Source organism: Panicum virgatum, chromosome 7K (genome assembly GCF_016808335.1).
Source record: "Panicum virgatum strain AP13 chromosome 7K, P.virgatum_v5, whole genome shotgun sequence".
In the NCBI taxonomy this organism is placed as follows: Eukaryota; Viridiplantae; Streptophyta; class Magnoliopsida; order Poales; family Poaceae; genus Panicum; species Panicum virgatum.
Genome location: NC_053142.1, coordinates 7,125,946 through 7,148,358, shown reverse-complemented (window position 1 = coordinate 7,148,358; position 22,413 = coordinate 7,125,946). Strand labels below are relative to the sequence as shown.

The 22,413-nt window shown below is 43.8% G+C and overlaps 1 long non-coding RNA gene across 1 annotated transcript; it reads right to left on the bottom strand.

The window, feature by feature from the left end:
* Window positions 1–18,473: 18,473 nt before the first annotated feature.
* Window positions 18,474–20,260, bottom strand: LOC120639698. The gene is made up of 3 exons (XR_005661618.1): window positions 19,989–20,260; window positions 19,571–19,903; window positions 18,474–18,862 (listed from the first exon to the last, which is right to left on the bottom strand). It is a non-coding gene; the product is annotated as an uncharacterized LOC120639698 (long non-coding RNA).
* Window positions 20,261–22,413: the final 2,153 nt, after the last annotated feature.

Sequence of the window (22,413 nt, the reverse complement as noted above, 5' to 3'; positions counted from 1 at the left end):
TAAGTACTCGATCTTTTTCCTTGATCTTGCTTGGTCAATGATAATTACTGAAAAACCTTTCCATCAGGTTCTCCAGAAGACCATACTCGACTGGTTGCAGCAGCTCAAGCTCTTGTGGATGTGGTCGATGAAGGAGGGTCGTCAAATAGCAAATCCTTGGTAGAGCGCTTGGAAGAAGCGCCCCAGAAGTTTTTTGATGTCTTGACGGCTACTTCCAAGAATTATTTAACCCACATAATAGGAGTTGTCAAGTCATACTTGCCTCACTTTAATTTGGCTCCGATAGCTAAAGGAATAGCTCCCAATTGCTCTGATGAGAAATTCCGAGAGTATTATAAGGAATCAGAAGTGATTGCGGAGGGAATTCTGAAGAACATAGCAGAGTAGACTGCATGTAATAATTCTTATAATCTTTAGTGAGCTCTTGTTGTTTTTCATAGCTTGTATCCTGTTGGTGTGTCTTCAGAAGCATAATCTGATACTGTATGATAAGTGTGAACTAGTCGACCAATGGAGTAATCCTTAAAGTTAATTAGTTAGGATGAGTCCCGTTGGACAATCAAATTTAAAAAACTTGTAAAGATACCCATAAACTACTCGATCAGGCGAGTAGTGTGTCCTTACCGAGGACTGGAGTAATCCGTAAGACAAAAATGTTAGGTACGAACCCCATCGGGTTGCCCAAGACATAAATGTCATAGGGATATCCAAGGCTTACTCGAGCAAGGCGAGTAAGGTGTCCTTTAATCAAGGACTAGAGTAATCCTTAAGGCAAAACTGTTAGGTACGAACCCTGTCGGGTTGTCCAAGACGTAAATGCTAGAAAGATATCCAAAACTTACTCGAACAAGGCGAGTAAGGTGTCTAACTTGTAGACTGGAGTAACTACTAAGATTGACCTGTTAGGGCGAACCCCGTCGGGTTGCCCAAGATGGACAAAATGTAGTAGTATCCATAACGTACTCGAGCAAGCGAGTAGTTTTGCAATGACATCAATGCTGGAGTTCCTCATAGTTGACCTGTTAGGATGAACTCCATCGAGTTATCCAAGATGGACAACTAGTAAAGGTATCCAATCACCTTCTCGAGCTAGGCGAGTAGGTTGTGCCTTTTAAGGGAAAGGATGCGGCTTGTGTAGTTGTTCTGATGAAAAACTGTGTAAGCTTATCCCGGACTGGTGATGCTGTCAGATTGCCTTTAATGTAGTCGATATGTCGATAGGGATCCTCACTTTATTAAAGAAAATCAACTGACACCACTAGTCTGCTTGGATCAAGGAAAAAACTTGCACAAGTGCTCAATATTCCAAGAATTCGGTACCTCATTGCCATCTGCATCAGTGATTCTATATGAACCTGGTCTTGTAGCCTTAGTTACGATGAAGGGACCTTCCCATCCGGAATTTAACTTGTGCAATCATGTTTCGCCCTGAATCCGGCGAAGTACTAGATCTCCAATGTTGAAGGATCTTTTCTGGACGTTGCGATCGTGATAGCGTCTGACTCGTTGAAGATATATAGCCGATTGAGTTAAGGTGTTGACTCTGGCCTCTTCGACTGAATCTAACTCAAGTTGTCGAGCTTCATCTGCTTCTCCTTCTTGATAGGCTTCTACTCTTGGAGATTTCCACATGATATCAACGGGTAGTATAGCCTCTGACCCATAGGTAAGGAAGAAAGGAGATTGTCCAGTTGCTTTGCTAGGCTGGGTTCGCAGCCCCCAAACTACATGAGGTAGTTCTTGAATCCACTTGCCGCCTTTCTTGGTGTTGGCGTCATAGAGTCTTTTCTTCAAGCCGTCGAGTACTAAGTAATTAATGCGCTCAACTTGACCATTTGCCCGAGGGTGAGCCACGGAAGCATATTTGACCTCGATGCAGGAATTGTCATAGAAATCCCAAAAAGATTGTGACGTGAAGTTTGAGCCAAGATCTGTAATAATGGTGTGAGGAAAACCAAACTGATGAATAATGTCGGAGATGAAGTCCACTGCTCTATCTGATGAGATCTTGACAATGGGTTTGTACTCGATCCACTTGGTGAACTTGTCGACTGCTACCAGCACATGATTGAATCCTCCTGGAGCAACAGTTAATGGTCCAATCATGTCCAAACTCCAACAGACGAACGGCCATGATGGAGGGATTGTTATCAAGTTGTGTGCCGGGACGTGAGTCTTCTTTCCAAAGAATTGGCAACTAGGGCACCGTCGGACCAGGTCTTCTGCATCCGAGACAGCTGTTGGCCAGAAGAATCCTGACCTATATGCCTTGCCGACTAATGTCCTTGATGCAGCATGATTGCCACAAACTCCTTCGTGTATTTCTCAGAGGATGTCTATGCCTTCTTCAAGAGTAACACACTTCATGAGGATGCCTGAAGCAGAGCGCTTGTATAGGTTGTCGCCGACGAGGACGAAACCCTTGTTGTGCCTGGTGATGCGGGTAGCTTCAGCGCTTTTAGGATCAACATGTGGTGGAAGCTTGAATTCCTTGATGAAATCAATAAACTAAGTTCGCCAATCTTCATCAATCATCAGCACTTCTCTGACTGTGGCCGGGGCCTCCGTGTCAGTGGCTTGTTGGCTTTGTTCCTTGACTGATGGGTGGTGAAGTTCATGGACAAAAACTCCTGGTGGAACAGCTGCTCGAGTGGACCCAAGTTTGGAGAGGACATCAGCTCCCACGTTGTTGTTACAATCTACGTGGTGGATTTCCAATCCTGAGAACTAGTTTTCGAGCTTTCTGATTTCTGCAACATATGTGTCCATTGTATCCTTGTTGACGTACCATTCTTTATTGACTTGTTGAACGACGTGTAGAGAATCGCCGTAGATGAGTAGTCACTTGATGCCGAGAGATACTGCTAGTCGGAGGCCATGTAGCAATGCCTCGTATTCAGCTTCATTGTTGGAGACCTTGAATAAGATTTGGAACATATACTTCAATTGTTCTCCCTTGGGGGAGATGAACAAAACTCCTGCGCCGCCTCCGTCGATCTTGAGTGAGCCATCGAAGTACATCACCCAATGCTCTGGAATGTTTTGAGGTGCTGGAATTTGGTTTTCCCGCCATTCAGCCAAGAAGTCGACTAGTGCCTGTGACTTGATTGTTGTTCTTGGCTTGAAGTTGATTTCTAAAGCTCCCAGTTCAACTGCCCACTTTGAGATTCGTCCTGTGGCATCCCGATTGTGGAGTATATCCCCCAATGGGAAGTCAGTTATGACTGAGATCTTGTCTTCATCGAAGTAATGCCGGAGCTTCCTGGAGGTGATTAGAATTCCATACAGAAGTTTCTGAATTGATGGGTATCTAACCTTTGATTCAGACAGTACTTCGCTGATGAAGTAGACTGGTCTCTGAACACCGTAAGCGTGACCTTCGTCCGAGCGTTCGACTACTATCGCCATACTGACTACATGGGTAGTCGCAGCGATGTAGAGGAGTAATTCCTCAACGGGTAGTGGAGCTGTTAGAATCGGCGGTGACTGGAGATGTTGCTTGAGATTCTCGAGTGCTTCCGCGGCTTTTGTAGTCCACTCAAATTTATCTTGTCACTTTACGAGTTTGAAGAATCGATTTAAGGCTGCCATGCAGCCTGTAAGCTTCTGGACGTCCTTGATGGTAGTTGGGGCATCCATGGCCATGATGGCATTGATCTTCTCTGGATTAGCCTCAATTCCTCGGTTACTGACGATGAATCCGAGTAGTTTTCCAGAGGGTACACCGAAGACGCACTTTGTTGGGTTGAGCTTCCAGTGGAATTTTTGGAGGCTGTTGAAGGTCTCTTCTAGGTCAGTAATGAATTGATCTTGGGTCTTCGTTTTGACGATGACATCATCAACATAAGCTTCCACATTGCGATGTAGCTAGTCCGAGAAGCACAGCTGTATCGCACGCTGGTAAGTAGCGCCAGCGTTCTTCAACCCAAAGGACATGGTCTTGTAGGCGTATGCCCCATAAGGGGCGATGAAGGCCGTCTTGATTTGGTCTTCTTCTTTTAGGGCGATCTGATGATACCCTGAGCAGAAGTCGAGGGAGGATAACAGGACACATCCTGCTGTCGAGTCGATTACTTGATCAATATGTGGTAGCCCGAAAGGATCCTTCGGGCAATGCTTGTTTAGATCAGTGTAGTCGACGCGCATCCTCCACTCGTTGTTGTTCTTCTTCTGGACGAGCACAGGGTTGGCCAACCAATCAGGGTGGTAGACTTCCTTGATGAACCCAGCTACGAGTAGTTTTGCCAGCTCTTTCTTGATGGCTTCTCGCTTGTCCGGTGAGAACCGCCGTAACCGTTGCTTTTTTGGTGTTGCTTTAGGGTCGACCTTCAAGGCGTGCTCGATCAACTCCTTGGGCACCCCTGGCATATCCGCTGGTTTCCACGCGAATACGTCTCGGTTGGCCCTAAGGATGCTGACGAGCTCGAGTTCCTATTTATCACCCAGTCCTGCTCCGATGATGGCTGTTTTGGAGTCGTCTCCCTCTTGTAGCTGGATAGTCTTAGTGCCCACACCGTTGGTTGTTTTAACCGATGATTGGCTTGACTTCTTGGAAGGCATCGACTCTTTGAGTGAGAGTTCTTTAGCAGCTGCAAGTATTTCGCTGACAGAGCTAGGAACCCGGATAGTAGAAGCATGCTCTATTGCTTCCTTGTCGCACTCGAAGGATTTGAGGTCTCCTCGTAGTGAAAGGACTCCTGTGTTGCCTGGCATCTTAAGGAGCAGGTAGACATAGTGTGGCGCTGCCATGAACTTGGCTAGTGCAGGTCTTCCCAAGATAGCATGATAAGAGGACTTGAAGTCTGCTACTTTGAATTTGATGTACTCTGTCCAGAAGTTCAGTTCTGTACCAAATGTGACTGGGAGGGTGACCGAGCCAATTGGAGTAGAGGAATTTCCGGGGACGATGCCGTAGAACGGAGCCTTGCTTGGAGTAAGCGGACTCATATAGTTGAGGCCCATCTTTACCAATGTGCTTGCAAAGATTAGATTGAGCCCACTTCCGCCGTCGATGAGTACTCGAGTAAGCTTGGAGCCCTGGACGACTGGATAGAGTACTAGCGGGAACTTTCCAGGTTCAGAGAAGCTGGTCCACTGATCCTCCCTGGAGAAGTTAATGGGGACCTCGCTATATTTGAGTGACCTCTGAATTGCTGGTTCGACTGAGAGGATCTCTCTGAGTAGGAGCTTCTGAGCTCGCTTGGGAAAGCTAGAGTCTCCTCCAAATATGACGTTGACGGTGTTTTGCTATTGTTGGAAACCATCACGGTCTTTCTTGTCGTCTTCATCATCTTTGTCTTGTTCTTACTTTGGAGTAGTTGCAGGTGCCGACTGAAATGATTTGCGCAGGATCGTGCACTCCCACATCGAGTGGTTGCTCTTGGGGTGGATTGGGCATCTTTTGTTGTGAAGTATCTTGTCGAACTGGTCTTGCGGTTTGTCGCCCTTCTTACCACGCGGTGTGCGATCCATGGTGCTGACAGTGTCATCAGGCTTACGCTTATGCGCAGGATCCCGCTGGTTGCTGGGCCCTCCACGATCGTTGTGGTGCTTCCCGTTGTTATCATTGTTGCGGCGGGGGAAGCGACTGCGTTCTTGCTCCACTTCATCTACCCAGTGCTGCATCATGTCACGTAGATCTACCACCGTTTTGGGCCGATTACGCCCAAAGTTGCGGTATAGTGACTGGACGATGATGCCGCTCTGGAAGTAGTCAATGACGTCGTCGTCGGCGACGTTGGGGATGGTGGCTCTTGTGTCGAAGAAGCGCTTGACGTAGGATCTGATCGACTCGCCTTGCTCCTGCTTGCACATGGATAGGGCGTGTCGAGTAGCTACTCGGTGTAGCGACCCTTGGAAGTTGTCGATGAAGGCCTTCTTGAGGTCATCCCATGAGTGTATGGACTCGCGCGCCAAGCTTTCGAGCCACGTGAGGGGTGCGGGCTCCAGGGCCATCGGGAAGTAGAGGACCTTGCTGTTGGTGTCTCTCCCTGCAATACTAACAGCGGTCGAATATAAACGTAACCATTGAGCAGGGTCTTGCTTACCGTCGTACTTCTGGATGTTTGTCGGCTTGAAATCCTTTGGGTACTCGACATTGTCGAAGACACTGCTGAGGGCGGGGAAACGATCGGAGTTGTTTGCAAGCTGGGCTCTGCGTCTTGCGTTGATGATGTCCCATGCGTCCACGATGGAATCGGCTACCTCTTCCCTGTTGTTCCCACGGTTGTTGTTGTTGCAGTTTGGCTGAGGGCCAAGAGCTTGATTTGCTTGTGGTTGGCCACCTCTGGGGCGATGACTACTCGTAGCTTCCTGATCCTCTTGGTTTCTTCGGTTCTGCTGTTCCTGCTGCTGTTGACGCTGGTGGCCTCCGGGGGTACGGCTTGCTTGAGGTATTGCTGTTGCGGTAGCCCTTGATCGCGTACCGTGAAGCGAGGACAGGGGGTTCTATTTCTCGAGTTGTTCAACAGCATTTTTAGTGAGATTTATGACTTGTTCCAGCTCGGGATTCTGGGGCATCGTCATGAGTCGCAGGGTCGCTTTTGTCATTGTGGCAATTAGTGTTCTGAAGATAGGATCCGCAACATTGTTGAATTCGTTGTTGAGGTTGTGTGGCGGAAGATTGGCACGTTCGGCCGCACGAATCCTGCGCACTTCTTTGCGTTGATTCCTTTCCCTGCGGGCTGTACGAGTAACTTCGTCTTCATCAGCTGAGGCGTCTTGGTTCAGATTGTCTGCTGAGATCTGATCTAAGGCTTCGTTTCGATCATGGTGGCTTGGAGCTTCCCCGTGCTGGATGATTACGGGAACCAAACGTTCGCGAGAGAAGCTCTCCAGGTCTGATCCGTAATCAGCTAGGACAGTTCCACCGAAGCTAGTTTCCCTCTCGGTTACGAGGGGAGCGCCGTGTTGGAACGGGAGATCGTCAATGCTGGCGACTTCTCGCAGGTTGTCGAGTAGTTCTGCGGGAGTGTGGCCTCAGCAAGATTTGAGTTGCATCTTGGCCACCGCATTGGTGATGAAATCCAGGCTGTCTTGAGACGACTCGACTGGATCTGGGTAAACGTCAAAAACGGGTGCCTCCCGCATTGGTTTTCGATGCGAAGTGGGCGATCCAAGCTACTTTCATAGATGGATTTAATCATCTATTTGTAAGCAGATGATGAATTGTGCAGACCAAAGACAGGTTGCGCAAGAAGGGTCCCAATCCGAGTAGATTTCGGTTTGAGATCAATCTGAGTCCGAGTAGAACTCGAGTTGTCTTCGAGTTTCGGCTCGGTCTCCTTGGCGAGGTCGGGAAGCAACGTAACGCCGCGATCATGAGATCTGGCGAACTTGTTGGAATCTTCCGACGTAGGATTCTTCAGCGTGGGAGAGTTGGTTAAGTGGCTATCGAAGCCGCCTGAACCATTGGCGACGCAGACCCACGAACCAAAGATGAAGGTGACGCCTCTGGGAGGCGTCGTGGTGCTGAAAGCGAAAGTGGCCATCGAATTCGCCGATGAACTCGCCGAGTCCCCTACCTGGCGCGCCAGCTGTCGGTGTTTATGGACAAGCCTGCTCAGGGATACCCTTAGCAGTAGGGTTTGTAGGTAGGGATCGACGGCTCTGGAACTCGATGGTGCAAGGAACACAAGGATTTAGACAGGTTCGGGCCGCAAGTTGCGTAATACCCTACGTCCTGTGTGGTGGTTTGTATTGCATTAGGTGTAGATGATTGTTTGGAGGGGGTCCCTGCCCACCCTTATATATCCGGGGGACAGGGTTACATGGAAATTCCTAGCCGAGTACAGTTGGAATCCTACTAAAACACAATCGAGTAGTTTCCTTTATACTGCAGCTAGTTCTATGCCTATTCGGGTAGTTACAAAAGAGGTAAGGTACATCCATGAGCTATCCCTTACTCTAGAACATTCGATGTCTATAAGCAGTCCCGCTATCCCGGGTCTGACAGTACTCTGTTTCACACCGAGTTGATTGGCCGAGAGGAATAGAGCATCGATATAATTCTAGGCATGGAATGGATGAAACAACATGGAGTTGTGTTGGACATAGCCTATAGAGGAATAGAGATCAACTCCCCGAGCCATGGCACGTTTTCTCTTGACTTGCCTAGCTCCAAAGACTCACAACCCAGCAGCTACAAGATGGTCAGAGTTCAATTAGAAGATATCCTAGTAGTCTGCGAGTTTCCGGATGTGTTCCCTGATGATCTTCCGGGCATGCCACCCGACAGGAACCTAGAGTTTGTCATTGAGTTGATACCACCCATATCCAAGAGACTATATCGAATGCCACCACATGAGTTAGCCGAGCTGAAGGTGCAACTGCAAGAATTATTGGATAAAGGATCCATCCGACTGAGTTCTTCGCCCTGGGGTTGTTGATGAGGACATCACTCCTTTGGATACACACAACACTCCTCCGCTGGACATTCAAGACATTCAAGTTGACATTCAAGGTTCAATCACTAGAGCTCGCGCGCAACAATTGAGTCTAGAGGTGAGCTCGTTCCTAAGCACTTCTTTTTATAATTTTGAGAATAGTTTACTACCAAATGATTGTATTGTGATTAGCAACCTTGGAGAGGACCAGGAGATGCATGGAGAGAGGCTTGGAGTTGGAGAAGGCCAGCAAGGGACGTCCATGGCATGTGGAGGCCCAATACACATCAGCCTCGAGTCCATCTCGGAGTCCAGGAGCAGTCTACCTTAGATTGGACGCCCAGGTCACATACGGAGTCCATTTTTGATGATCCACATATGATTGGAAATCTAATTTTATAGAGCTTCCAATGGCACTGGTCCCACATCCAAATGATGTCTGAGTCAACGGGAATCGTCATACCAATTAGACATCCAGAATCTGTCCAGGCGCTGCGTCGCCGTATTTTAGCCTTTGGGCTGTGTATCGTTTAGGAGCCCATTAGGGGCACGACCAGGGGTATATCCATGACCCTAGAGTCTTCATAAACAGCCGCTGCCCACCATTAGGGTTTGGATTTTGCTTAGATTAATCTGTCAAGGACAGTTTCGCCGTTCATCGGTTTGTGAGACCCCATCACGTGAGATTAATCATACATCTGCAATTGTGTTGCATTCTTTCTTATTCTTGCTTGTGTTCTTCGATTCGCAGGCAGGGATTTGCCTTCTTGGCGTGGTCGACCGCTAGTCGATAGCCTGAGGAGATGTGGTGCTGCGATTGCGGGGTTCAGAACGTGTTGTTCGGAAGCCAGATCGACATGTGTCATGTTTCCACCAAATCGAGAGTTATCTGAACCTTTCGGTAGATCGGAAACCCTAGTTCACATTAGTTGGTAATTAGAGCTTTTGGTTCACTATCAAGTTCGCCCTTACCCTAGTTCGTTTGTTTTCGCCTTCGTCCTAGAATAAATAGAAAAGCCAAAAAAAATTTAGTTGTTATGTTTTTCCCATCCTAGACCATGTTTAGCCTTTGCACAATTCTGTTTCAGAGTCCGTAGTGTTGATTTTGTGTCCTAGTTCGTGTTTTTGTTGCTGGTTTAGATCATGCTTTAGTTCAGTCGTGTGATCCCTTGCAATCCGTCATCCGCTGCCGCCATCCGATTTGATTTCGACCACATCAAAAACCTGATACGGACAGTCTTTCTTAAAACGGGCATAACTTTTCGCTTGAAACTCCGATTGAAGCGTTATTTTTTAAAAAATTTGCTTGAAAAATTTTCCACATATGATTTCAAAAAATTCAAAAAAAATCAAGAAGGTTGTCGATTCTTTATCTGAAGTTCGAGCACCAGTTTTACCGAACGCTCGTGATTTTCTATAGATCACATCTTACATCGGATTGAGCTGATACTTTGTGGTGTTCCTATTTTTGTACTCCTGGTTCAGAAAAAATATCAAAAAAATAAAAGAAGAAAGAAAAAAATATTGATTTCTACTAGTGCTAAAAGATGAAACAGGAGACACATAGAGATGAAACCATTGCTGTCTTTGTATTTGCTGCTGGATTCTTGCTGATATCGTGACAGTGCTGAACATTATATTCATTCTTGCTCCTTGCTTGCTGACATTACTGTTCTAAGGACATGAGTAGACCAGCAACTAAGGACAACTCTGGACACTTATTCAGCATTGCTATCTGTTATTGAATTGCGTTCCACTCACACATATTTGGCCTTCCTATAGCTCCACATACTACTTCTGCGCAGCACAGGTTCTTGACCCTCGCAATCGCGGACTACGCTTTCAAGGTATCATTTGCCTTACAGGTAAGAACCTTGTAAGAGCTTGGTAAGGTGTTTCCTTTTGCTGTGTTGATTGAGAGGCACCAACACACCTGCATAGAAGATTATTAGGGATAACCTTCACAGTTTGTTCTTGTTTTTGTGGCAGGTGATGATGCAAACACTCCTAAGGACTTCAACGAGTGTGTCAGCCAAGGGCAACTACAAAATAACATAGACAATGCTCAAAAAGACATGAAGGAGGTGGCCACCAAGGCCGTCACTGACGCGATCATTGAACTCAAGCTCTGCGAGATCGTTGAGAGGGTTGACAAACGGGTATCCACACTAACCGATAGGGTTGCTGCATTGGAAACTCGTCAACCGACCAATGAAGATGACGCCAGCAACATTGGAGGACACCCAGGGGATGTGGTGTATAATGCCCATCGTAATGTAAATCAAGCAGCGACATGACAAGCATGGCTACGATGTCGTCTTCGCACTAACACCATAGGTATGGGTGGTGAAGCTCCAGGTAGTCACACTTGTGCACCTGATGATCCTTTTGCAAAGAATAAATTTACAATACCTTCTTTTTCAGGACCTTATGATGCTGAGGGATACTTGGATTGGGAGATGACAATAGATCAAAAATTTAGTGCCCATCTTGTGCCTGAGCAATGTAAAGTTAGACAAGCCACTAGTGAGTTCAAAGATTTTGCCATAATTTGGTGGACTGGTTTAGCTGCAGATGGTTCTACGCCTAGTACATGGGAAGAACTTAAGGTTGCTATGCGTGATAGATTTGTCCCACCATCCTATCATAGAGATCTACGTAAGAATTTGTTGTGCTTAGAACAAGGAGATAAATCTGTGCAGGACTACTATGGTTAGCTTCAGAAGGGTTTGATGCATTGTGGAATAGTGGAGGGAACCGAGGATGCTATTTGTCGCCTTTATTCGGGTCTGAGGTGCGATATTTAGGATATAGTTGATTATAAGGAATTTAACACTGTCAACCAGTTCTTCCAATTTGCTATGCTTGCAGAGAAGGAATTGCAGGGATGTGAGCAGCGAGACAAGACTAGCGCCCGAACATCCTTCGCGCCACGCACATCGGTGCCTTCACAGGAACCCAAGGTCTCCAACTTTCGGATGCCTCCACCAACAGACAAGCGGCCAGCAGTGAGCGGTGTTCCTACTGCAGCAAACAAGCCTCCCTCACGTGCTATGAAATCAGGCAAAACTTCTGTTCAGGTTCCTGCCCAAAGTTCCTCATCCGTTGCCTCGACGGGATCCAGTTCTGGCATTCAGTGCCATCGTTGCCATGGACTAGGCCATGTGAAGAAGGATTGCCCAAGTCAGCGGGCATACGTGGCGATAGATGATGGAGGTTACATCAGCACCTCCTACACAGAGGAAGAAGATGTTGATGATGTCGTTTCTGATGACGACAAGGGCCATGTCCTTGGTGGTAGAAATACTTGGGCTACATGAACATTATTGTTCATCGTGTGCTAAGCACACAAATTTAGCAGCCTGAGAGGTTGCAGCGCCACAACTTGTTCCAGACTTTCTTCGTCATCAAGAACTGTCGTGCACGTGTGACTATTGATGGAGGAAGCTGTAATAACTTGGTGAGTTCAGACTTGGTCAAGAAGCTTGGCTTAACCACACGACCACATCTACATCCATACCATATTCAGTGGTTAAATGACTCTGGGAAAGCTAAGGTAACACAAACTTGCAGAGTTTCTTTTTCCTTTTGTGCATTTGCTGATTTTATTGATTGCGATGTGGTACCTATGCAAGCTAGTTCACTTTTGTTGGGTCGCCCATGGGAATATGATAATGATGCTACACACCATGGTAGAAGTAATAGATATACCTTTATGCATAAAGATCAGAAAATTACCTTGGTTCCTTTGACCCCTGCTGAAATTGTACAAGCTGATAAAGAAAGAGCTGCTAGTTTAAAAGATGACAAATCTGAAAATCAGCAAGTTGCTAATTCTGTTTTTCCACCTAAACAGGAGAAGCCTAGACCTAATTCTAAGGTCGATGGAATTAAATTAAAGTGGGGTGTTATGCTTGCAACAAAATATGACATTGCTGAAATTTCTGATGATGATGTTTGCTATGCTTCGATTTGCAAACGAGCTTTGTTTTCACTTGATGATATTGCTAGCTCTTTGCCTCCTGCGGTCACTAACATTTTGCAGGAGTATGAGGACATTTTTTCCAGCTGAGATACCCCCGGGGCTGCCACCATTGAGAGGGATAGAGCATCAAATTGATTTGATCCCGGGAGCCGCTTTTCCAAACCGTGCTGCTTATAGAACCAACCCAGAGGAGACTAAAGAAATTCAGCGACAACTCCAAGACCTTTTGGACCGCGGTGGTTACCATCAAATAAGAAGGAACCTTGGAGAGGACCAGAAGACACATGGAGGCGGATTGATGGGGCATTTTCGTGCTAAGAAGACAGAGGATGTTTTGGCCACACACTTCTTTTGGCCAAAGATGAGGAGAGATTTTGAGCGGTTCGTTGGTCGCTGCACTACATGTCAAAAAGCTAAGTCTCACTTGAACCCACATGGATTATACATGCCTCTTCCTATTCCTTTTATTCCTTGGGCAGATATTTCTATGGACTTTATTTTGGGATTGCCTAGGACTAAGAGGGGGAGGGATAGCATTTTTGTTGTGGTGGATCGATTTTCTAAGATGGCACATTTTATACCATGTCATAAAAGTGATGGTGCTGTCTATATTGCTAACCTCTTTTTTAAAAAGATTGTATGGTTGCATGGTATGCCTTCTACTATTGTTTCAGATCGTGATGCAAAATTCTTGAGTCATTTCTCGCGTACTTTGTGGAACAAGTTGGGTACCAAATTGTTATTTTCTACCACTTGTCATCCACAAACTGATTTTCTAAGGTGGTCAACCACACTTTAGGCACCATGTTGAGGGCTGTTTTAAAGAAGAATTTGAAGATGTGGGAAGAATGTTTGCCTCACGTGGAGTTTGCATACAATCGGGCAACACATTCTACCACCAAGGTAAGTCCTTTTTTCGGGTAGTGTATGGTTTCAATCCCTGTGCTCCTATTGATATTCTACCTTTGCCTACTAGTGAGAGAATTCATAGTGATGCTAAAGGCCATGCTAATTTTATATTGAAAATATATGAAACAACTAAGCACAACATTGAAAAGATGACTGAAAAATATAAAATTGCTAGTAGTAAAGGTAAAAGAGAAGTAAAACATGAACCAGGAGATGCATGAAGAGGGGCTTGGAGTCGGAGAAGGCCAGCAAGGGACGTCCAAGACACGTGGAGGCCCAATACACATCAGCCTCGAGTCCATCTCGGAGTCCAGGAGCAGTCTGCCTTAGATTGGAGGCCTAGGCCACATACGGAGTCCATTTTCAACGATCCACATATGGTTGGAAAGCTAATTTTATAGAGCTTCCAATGGTCCAGTCCCACATCCAGATGATGTCTGAGTCAACGGGAATCGTCGAAACAAGTGGACATCCAGAATCTGTCCAGGCGCTGCAGCGCCGTATTTTGGCCTTTGGCCCGTGTATCATTTAGGAACCCATTAGGAGCGAGACCAGGGGTCTTTCCACAACCCTAGAGTCTTCATAAACAGCCGCTGCCCCACCATTAGGGTTTGGGTTTTGCTTAGATTAATCTGTCAAGAACAGTTTCACCGTTCATCAATTTGTGAGACCCCAACTCGTGAGATTAATCATACATCTGCAATTGTGTTGCACTCTTCCTTATTCTTGCTTGTGTTCTTCGATTCGTACACAGGGATTAGCCTTATTGGTGAGGTTGACCGCTGGCCGATAACCTGAGGAGACGTGGTGCTGTGATTATGGGGTTCGGAACGTGTTGTTCGGAAGCCGGATCGACGTGTGTCAAGTTTCCACCAAATCGAGAGTTATCGGAACCTTTCGAAAGATCGGGAACCCTAGTTCACATCAGTTGTCCAATTTTGTTTGTCAAGAAGAAGGATGACACCAAGTTGAGATTATGTGGATTATAGACCACTTAATGCTATGACTATCAAGAACAAGTACCCCTTACCTTGGATCGACATCTTGTTTGATCAGCTAGCAGGTGCAAAGGTCTTCTCCAAGATAGATCTCCGATCAGGCTACCACTAGATCAAGATTATTCCAGCCGATATCCCCAAGACAACCTTCTCTAGCCGATATGGCCTATATGAGTATCTGGTCATGTCATTTGGACTTACCAATGCTTGTGCCTACTGTATGTACCTCATGAACTCAGTCTTCATGCCTGAATTGGACAAGTTTGTGGTGGTATTCATTGGTGACATCTTGGTCTACTCCAAGAAAGAGAAAGAGCATGTCGAGCACCTAAGGATAGTCTTGCAGAGACTAAGGGGTCATAAGCTATAGCCAAGTTCAACAAGTGTGAATTTTGTCTTAACAGTGTCAAGTTTTTAGGTCACACTATTTCAGATAAGGAAATATCAATCGACCCCAGTAAAGTACAAGATGTCTTGAATTGGAAGTCACTCGAGGCGGTACATCAAGTCAGAAGCTTTCTTGGATTAGCTGGCTATTACAAAAGGTTCATCCCTGAGTTCTCCAAGATAGCCAAGCCAATGACTGACTTGCTAAAGAAGGGAGAAAGGTTTGTGTGGAGCAATCAGTGTGAAGAAGCTTTCCAGACCCTGAAGAAATTGCTCATATCAGCTCCAGTATTGACACAACCTGACCAGAGCAAGCCATTTGATGTGTATTGTGATGCATCAGGAACATAGCTTGGATGTGTCTTGATGCAAGAAAATAGAGTTATAGCATATGCATCCCAAGCGCTAAGGACCCATGAGAAGAACTATGCTACTCATGATCTTGAGTTAGCTGTAGTGGTTCATGCCCTCAAGATTTGGAGGCATTATTTGCTTGGATCCCATTGCAATGTCTACATGGATCACAAGAGTCTCAAGTACATTTTCACCCAGTCAGAGCTGAACATGACACAAAGGAGATGGTTGGAAACCATCAAGGATTATGGATTGACAGTGCAATACCATCCTGGAAAAGCTAATGTAGTAGCCAATGCACTCTGTCGCAAGGACCACTGCAACCAACTCATATCCGAATCATTGGCCGATGCCCTCTGCCATGAGATGAGCCGATTGAAATTAGAAATTGTCCCTCATGCCACGGTCAATCAGTTGTTGCTACAACCGACATTGAGAGATAGGATCATTGAGCCCCAGCGCACGGATAGAGCTGTCAGCATCATCAAGGAAAAGTTAGCCACAAAGGAACCCAAGTATGAGTGCTATAAAGAAGATGAGAATGGAGTTCTTTGGTTTGCAACAAACTTGCTGTTCCCAAGGATCATGAGCTCTGAAAGGAAATTTTGGACGAAGCTCATCTCTCCAAGTTTTCTATCCATCCCGGCAGCAATAAGATGTATCAAGACTTGAAGCAGAGGTTTTGGTGGACAAGGATGTAGAGAGAAATAGCCAATTATGTAGTTGAGTGTGACACCTGTAGAAGGATATATACTACAGAACAGGGTTTTAGTAACACCAACTTGTGTTACAATAACTTAATAAATGTGTTACTAGTTCTCCTAGTAACACATCCTGTTAGTGTTCCTATATGCGATGTTACTATAGCCTAATCTATTAGAACAAAATACATGTGTTCCTTTATATCCTAAAAAGTGTTACTACACTGTAACACAATTAGTAATCTAGTGGAACATTTATCAAGTGTTACAATATTTGTCTTTTGTAACATATATTTTAGCTTTAGTAACACTTCTACATTGTGATAAAGAACAGAGTTTGGCAAAAGAAACATATGGTTCGTAACACATGTTTTACTTATTGTAACACATTCAAAATTTTCAAAAAAAAAACATTATTACACATTGCCTATAGCAAATAATGTTGGATTTTTTTTTGGAGTAAGCATGATTTTCCACAATCACACAAATTGTAATTTTCAATAATCAAAAGGAGGTACATTGATTGTAGAAAGGAAACAAATATATATAATATACATTAAGTATACATGTAGAAAACAAATGTTACATTGTAGCGAAGTATACAAAGTCTACACTATGGAAAGGAAAAATTAAGTATAAGTATCCTGGAATCCTGAAATTCATTGTTTCTTGATCCATACTCGAATGCATCCAAACATAAGAATTCAGTCATTGATCATTTCAACCTACATTTAGAAATATATGTTAATATGTATCATTTCCAATTGCATAGAGAAATTAAGCTAGTTGTAATATTATATATTCAAAAAATCAGCTATATCACACACAACTCGAAGGCCAAGCAATTGATAATCCTTTAGCACGATCGTAAGGTCATTATAGACTACAAGTACAAGCATATGCATATGACCTACAAACATCAGCTAGTCAAGAACTAAATGCATGTTGTTATGATCCTGACAATGCCTAGTAACCTCAATTGCAAATATCAGCTAGGCAAGATGCCAATAACAGCACAATTATAAATTATTTTAATACCGGTGTCTAGGGGGAAAGCCACGAGCACAATCAAGAGCAGGAACTGGCCTGAATAAAATTATCCTTTTGAGTTAGCATAAAAGAAATTTGAAACAATATCATACTTAATATAACACCTCACCACACTACAAAAAAAATCTGGTGATCCATGACGATTGAATTTCGTCACAGATCACTGAAAAACCGTCATAAAACAGTATCTATGACGATTTCAAATAACGTCATGTATTGAGCGTCACAGATCACACCTCGTGACGTTTCTTAAATTTTCGTCATAGATTACTTGATCCATGACGTTTTAAAACCATCATAGAATGTCTCCGGGCCCCTGAAGCCCAACCCAAGCCCATTTTCTATGACGAAAATTAACGTCACGAACAATATAATTTTCGTCACTGATTCTATTATCATGTCATACAGTGATGACATGGAGGATGATGTGGCTACTGATATGGTGATGACGTGGATGACAATGATGACGTGTAAATTGACGTGGACAATGATATGGTGGCTGACATGGCAATGACATGGAAAGTAGTGCTGATATTGCAGGTGACATGGCGATTGACGTGGCAAGCAACGTGGCGAGCGACGTGGCGAGCGACGTGGCAAGTGACATGGCAAGCGACGTGGCAGGTGACATCAGCAGCACAGCCCATGAGTGGATGGGCCCAATTCAGAGTGGGGCACTAAGTTGGGCCTAATTTCAGCCCAAAATTAATTATTAGTTATTCAGATTTAGCTTTATACACAACCCATTCAGGCCAAAATTGACATGAATAATATTTCAATCACATACATTTCCATTTATGAAAACTAGTAGTAACATTCCAAGACCACATAGTTGACCAGAAACAACAAAAGGTGGATTTCATCAAGAATATGAACCAGCAGCAGTAAAATTTGATTTGAAGTTCTACCAAAAGCTAACAGAACACCATTGCACCTGCACAGCAAAACTCAAAAAGATTAGAGTCACGATACAAAGATGAGTAGATCAAAAGTGAGCTAGTTGTCAGGCAACATGAAACAAGCATCCTGGTAACATCTCAAATGCATGCCAGAGTACTAGCACAAGTGCAAAATGGAATTATTACCAGTATAGTTTTTCAATACTCGCCATAGAAAACGAGTTCTAGTAATTTATTCTAAACATGTAAATAGAAAGCACTAGAATAGCTACAACTAGAGACCCAACAGTTGACACATGACCAACAGAATAGCCTGGAGAAGATAATCATTCAATTAAAACAAGCAATTTAATGAAGACTCAAATTTGAATAGGTTACAGTAATAACTTTACATGAAGAAAGTTACTTTTACTAGATCATGTTACTTTGACAAATAAGTAAACAAGCATGATACATTGTATAAGATAACATAAGCATGGTATATTGGAAAAGGCAATGCATCACTTATGGGATGTTGCAGCCCCAGGATGTAGGATTCGGTTCCACCAGCAACAGCACCTGCGTACCAAAAGTAAAGAAAGATCAGAGTCAGAGATTAGTACATCAGCAATGAGTAGTCAGATGTATAACTTCCTCTTGCTAGAAGCTAGAGAATATTGAGCCATATCAGAATTACAGCATATTAGATACAAAATCTCAGGTTACAATCTTAGCACATGAAAATAGCTAGTTACATTCTTTTTTAGCTTGCATCCAATAATAACCTGCAATCAAAATAAAATTATGCATCAGCACATATAGTACTCTGGCTGCTATGAAATTTAATTCCATTCAAGTCATGCATGCATCGCATTGGACAGAAGAGTATACAGCACATACAGTAGTCATTGAAAACATGAAATGCTATCTCGAACCTTTGTATATGATGCTTCAATTATGTAGAGGTGCAAAGCACAAACAGCATATGGATCAAATCAAACCATAAATTGTTTTTCATCATAGATACTTGCAGAGTTGCAGGAACATGGAGTTCACACATGCATTCACTATACACAGGTCCCTTAAATGTATCACAAAGATATGGCATTCACTATGAGATTATTTCACCATAGATCTCACAGATGGCACATTCACTATACCTGTGCAAGCTGCTGTTACCTAGGCACCTAGCTGTTGCTAGACCAACGATTCTGAACTGCACAGAAGAATAAAACAGGCAAGCAGAGTTAGCTAGTTAGAGATAAGTAGACTAGCACATATCAGATGCTTTAGTGAAAATATCATAAGTTCAGAGCTAACTCAAATTACATAGCAGACTAGCACATATCAGAACAAACATGGACTGCAGTTCACTCTAGAAGGGAACTAGTGAATATTTAAATGCATGACACAAATGGCAGGTAAAATATTCTAAGCAGCACTAGAAACGGAGACAATTTATGTAGGCACATGTAAATAGTTGTTGAGCATTGAGGGATTAAATCAAACAGGTTATGTACATGCATGTCCTACTGAGTTTATGGGCATAGCAGATTTCAACTGAATACTTGCTTGCAAGAAAAACTAACCAGCAAGAAAAACTAACTTACATATCAGGGAATACATAATTTGGGCGACAATAGTAAAAAAAGGGCGTACCCAGTGCCGTAAGCTTCCCGCACTGTGCGGGGTCTGGGGAAGGGTTGTTTTTTAAGCCCCAAGCCTTACCCACACAAATGTGCAGAATAGACAAATTTGGGCGACAATAGTCAATGCAAGAATTCCACCGAGAAGCTAAGACAGCACACGCCAATGATTGCTTAATGTAGAGTGAAAGGGACACTTCTCATAACTGAAGTCCTGGTGCTAACATGCAAGAACAGAGGAAACAAGAAATAGAGCAATCTACAGCTGGAGAAGGAACCTAAAATATTCCCCCGAGGAAGTTGCCTCAAATCGTGCCACTGCAGTAATAGGCAAGTCACAGGAACGTGATGGCCTGCCACTCGTGGACCTGCAACAGCGGCTTCTTCTTAGTGGTAATAACAAACTGAGAGGAAGGAGAGGGAAAGGGGAGCTTCTGGACCTGCAACAGCGCATCTCGCCTCCGGACCATCCGCATCTCGATCTGCCCCTCCGGCGCGAATGAGATCCTGCAGCGCCGCCCCGCGGCCCCGGCCGGTGCGGATGGGACCGGCGGCGCTCAGCCCGGCCGGCGCAAATGAAACGCAGAAAGAGCAGAAACTAGATTCAGTTTCTGTAAAGAAGTTGAAGAAAGAACTAACAGATCAGTAACGGCAATGGAAGTAGTGGTGGATTCGGACATAGAAGGTTAGACTTACTTCAGATCAGGCCGGATGTGTTGAACTTTGGAGAAGGCGCCTTGTGCGGAGCCGCGAAGGTCAACCAGCGGAGGGAGTCAAGGATGGGCAGCTCCGACCTCCGGCGTTGATGTGGTGGTGGGATGGGCGGATTCCGGCCACCGGTGGAGGTGTGGCGGTGTGATACGCGGCTCCGACCTCCGGCGTTGGTGTGGCGGTGGGATGAGTGGCGACGCTACGTTGAGGGGAGGGAGGAGGAGGCCCTGGTCTGCGGCCTGCGGGGATTTTTCCCCTTTGCCTGACTGACCAAAAGGATAAGGCAGGCAGCGGCCGCGCGCACGAGGGGAATTTCGCACCTCTTGAGCGGGAGGCGTGGTGGGTTCCATTTGTCGGTGAGAGAATCAGCGCGGGAGAGCGGGAGGTGTAGCTGCCAATTTTTGGTATGGCGCGGTGGGTCCGCTATGTCGGTGGCAGAGCCTGCCATGGCCAATTTTTTGTCCTGACGCCGTGGGTCCATCATGTTAGTGATAGTATTAGTAGTCTAAGGAATTCAAATAGATTTTTTAGGGTAATAAATGATTTCAAATGAAAAAGTCATGAATACCAAAGTTGTAGAACTCATCAAGATCTATAAACTTTATTTAGGTCATTAATCCATGTGACAAAGTTTGAATAATCCAAATTTTGAATTTCAAAAATTGATAGCTAAAAGCAAGATTTTGGATCACTAAATGATTTGAGCCGAAAAAGTCGTGAATACCAAAGTTTCATAACCCATCAAGATCTACAATCTTTATTTAGATCATTTTTTCATTTGAGAAAGTGGTAGTATACATTGGTCATTAATCCTAGATTCATTTGAGAAATGTTTGTTAGGGATAGTTCAAATTTCTACTCAAAACCTTATTATAAAATACTGATAATAATATTTAAAACCTTTTTGAAAATTATATAAATTGGCATAGAATTAGTTTATGGGTTTATAAGCTTAACATTAAAATTTCAAAAGATTTCATGAAGATTGAAGTATATATTGTTCATAGAATGGATAGACTACTCACATTGTTTCATACAACTCAACTCAAACTTTGAGATTTATACATCCTACAGTATTTTCTTGCTCACATACACATCAACTTTGGACACAATCTTACCTTCACTCTCCTATTAGCATTTGTCGATTTACATTAGCACTTGTTGTGCAAAAAAAATGTTTACTCTATTTTCTATTTTGTGGAGAAAACAAGCCTTAGGAAAAAGATCCGATAGAATATAGTAAATAACTAAAAAATGCCACTAAATGAAATATAATAATTTTAGAAAAAAAACAGAAAAAAATCCTATCAAATTTGGAGTTATTCTGAGGGAGAAAAACCATCTGTAACTTTGAAATCCAAATTAAAAAGAGAAAGATGAACTATTCATGTGTTTTTCATCTCAATCCAGCAAGCATTAGAGAAAGTATAAAAATTGCCCTTTACTAAATAAAACTTAACAGACACATGGTGTAGTGGAAAGGCCCGAGCTTGGAGAACCCAGCCAGCCAGGTTCGAACCCCCAACTGCACACACTACCCGTTTTTTTCTTAGCAGATCTATTTTCTTAGTGATTAGATAAAATGGAATAATACCTCACTTGGTCACAAACAGAGGCGCAGCATACTGGTAACACTTTCTTTTTGGAACCTCAAGACGCTGGTTCGAATCCTGGTGGCGTGGCTGGCGCCGTTACTTTCCAAATTTATTCACCGACTGCGCCAGCCATATGTATAATTACAACACTACTCTACAACACAATTGTAGAAGTGGTGTCGTGGTATTTGCTCTCTTCTCCAAAGCCAAAGATGCAAGGTTCGATTCCCTGTTTCCACTTTTTTTTAACACGACAATTTTTTTCCCAATCACATATGCATACTGTGGGAAGATAGGTTTAACACCAAATTCAAATTTTTTCCAATCACTTTTTTTATTCAATCACATACATGTACCACGGGAGGATAGGGAGCAGAATAGGACTTAGTAAAATGTTGAAATTTGGTTTAAGGCTTTTAGTTTCCTTTTCGTGTGTGCTGACTAGGCTGCCACATAAGCATCAAATAAGAGAAGCAAAAACTTGAATTGAAAATGAAAAATGTCAAAACATATAGTTAAAATAGCTATGACGATTTTTATGACATTAATGTTAAAACGTCATGTTTTGTGGGCTCAGTTATGACGAATTCAATAAAACGTCATATTTTGTGGGCTCAATTATGACGAATTCAATAAAACGTCATAAAGTTCTGGGCCTAGGGTCCATACCTTCAATTTCGTCATAGATTATGTGCAATTGTGACGCTCCATTAAAATGTCATAAAATTTTCGTCATAGATCACCACATTTCTTGTAGTGCCAACCATGTTGTTTTCATTGTTCATATAAGCAGAGTTCATCAATCTCCTTATGGC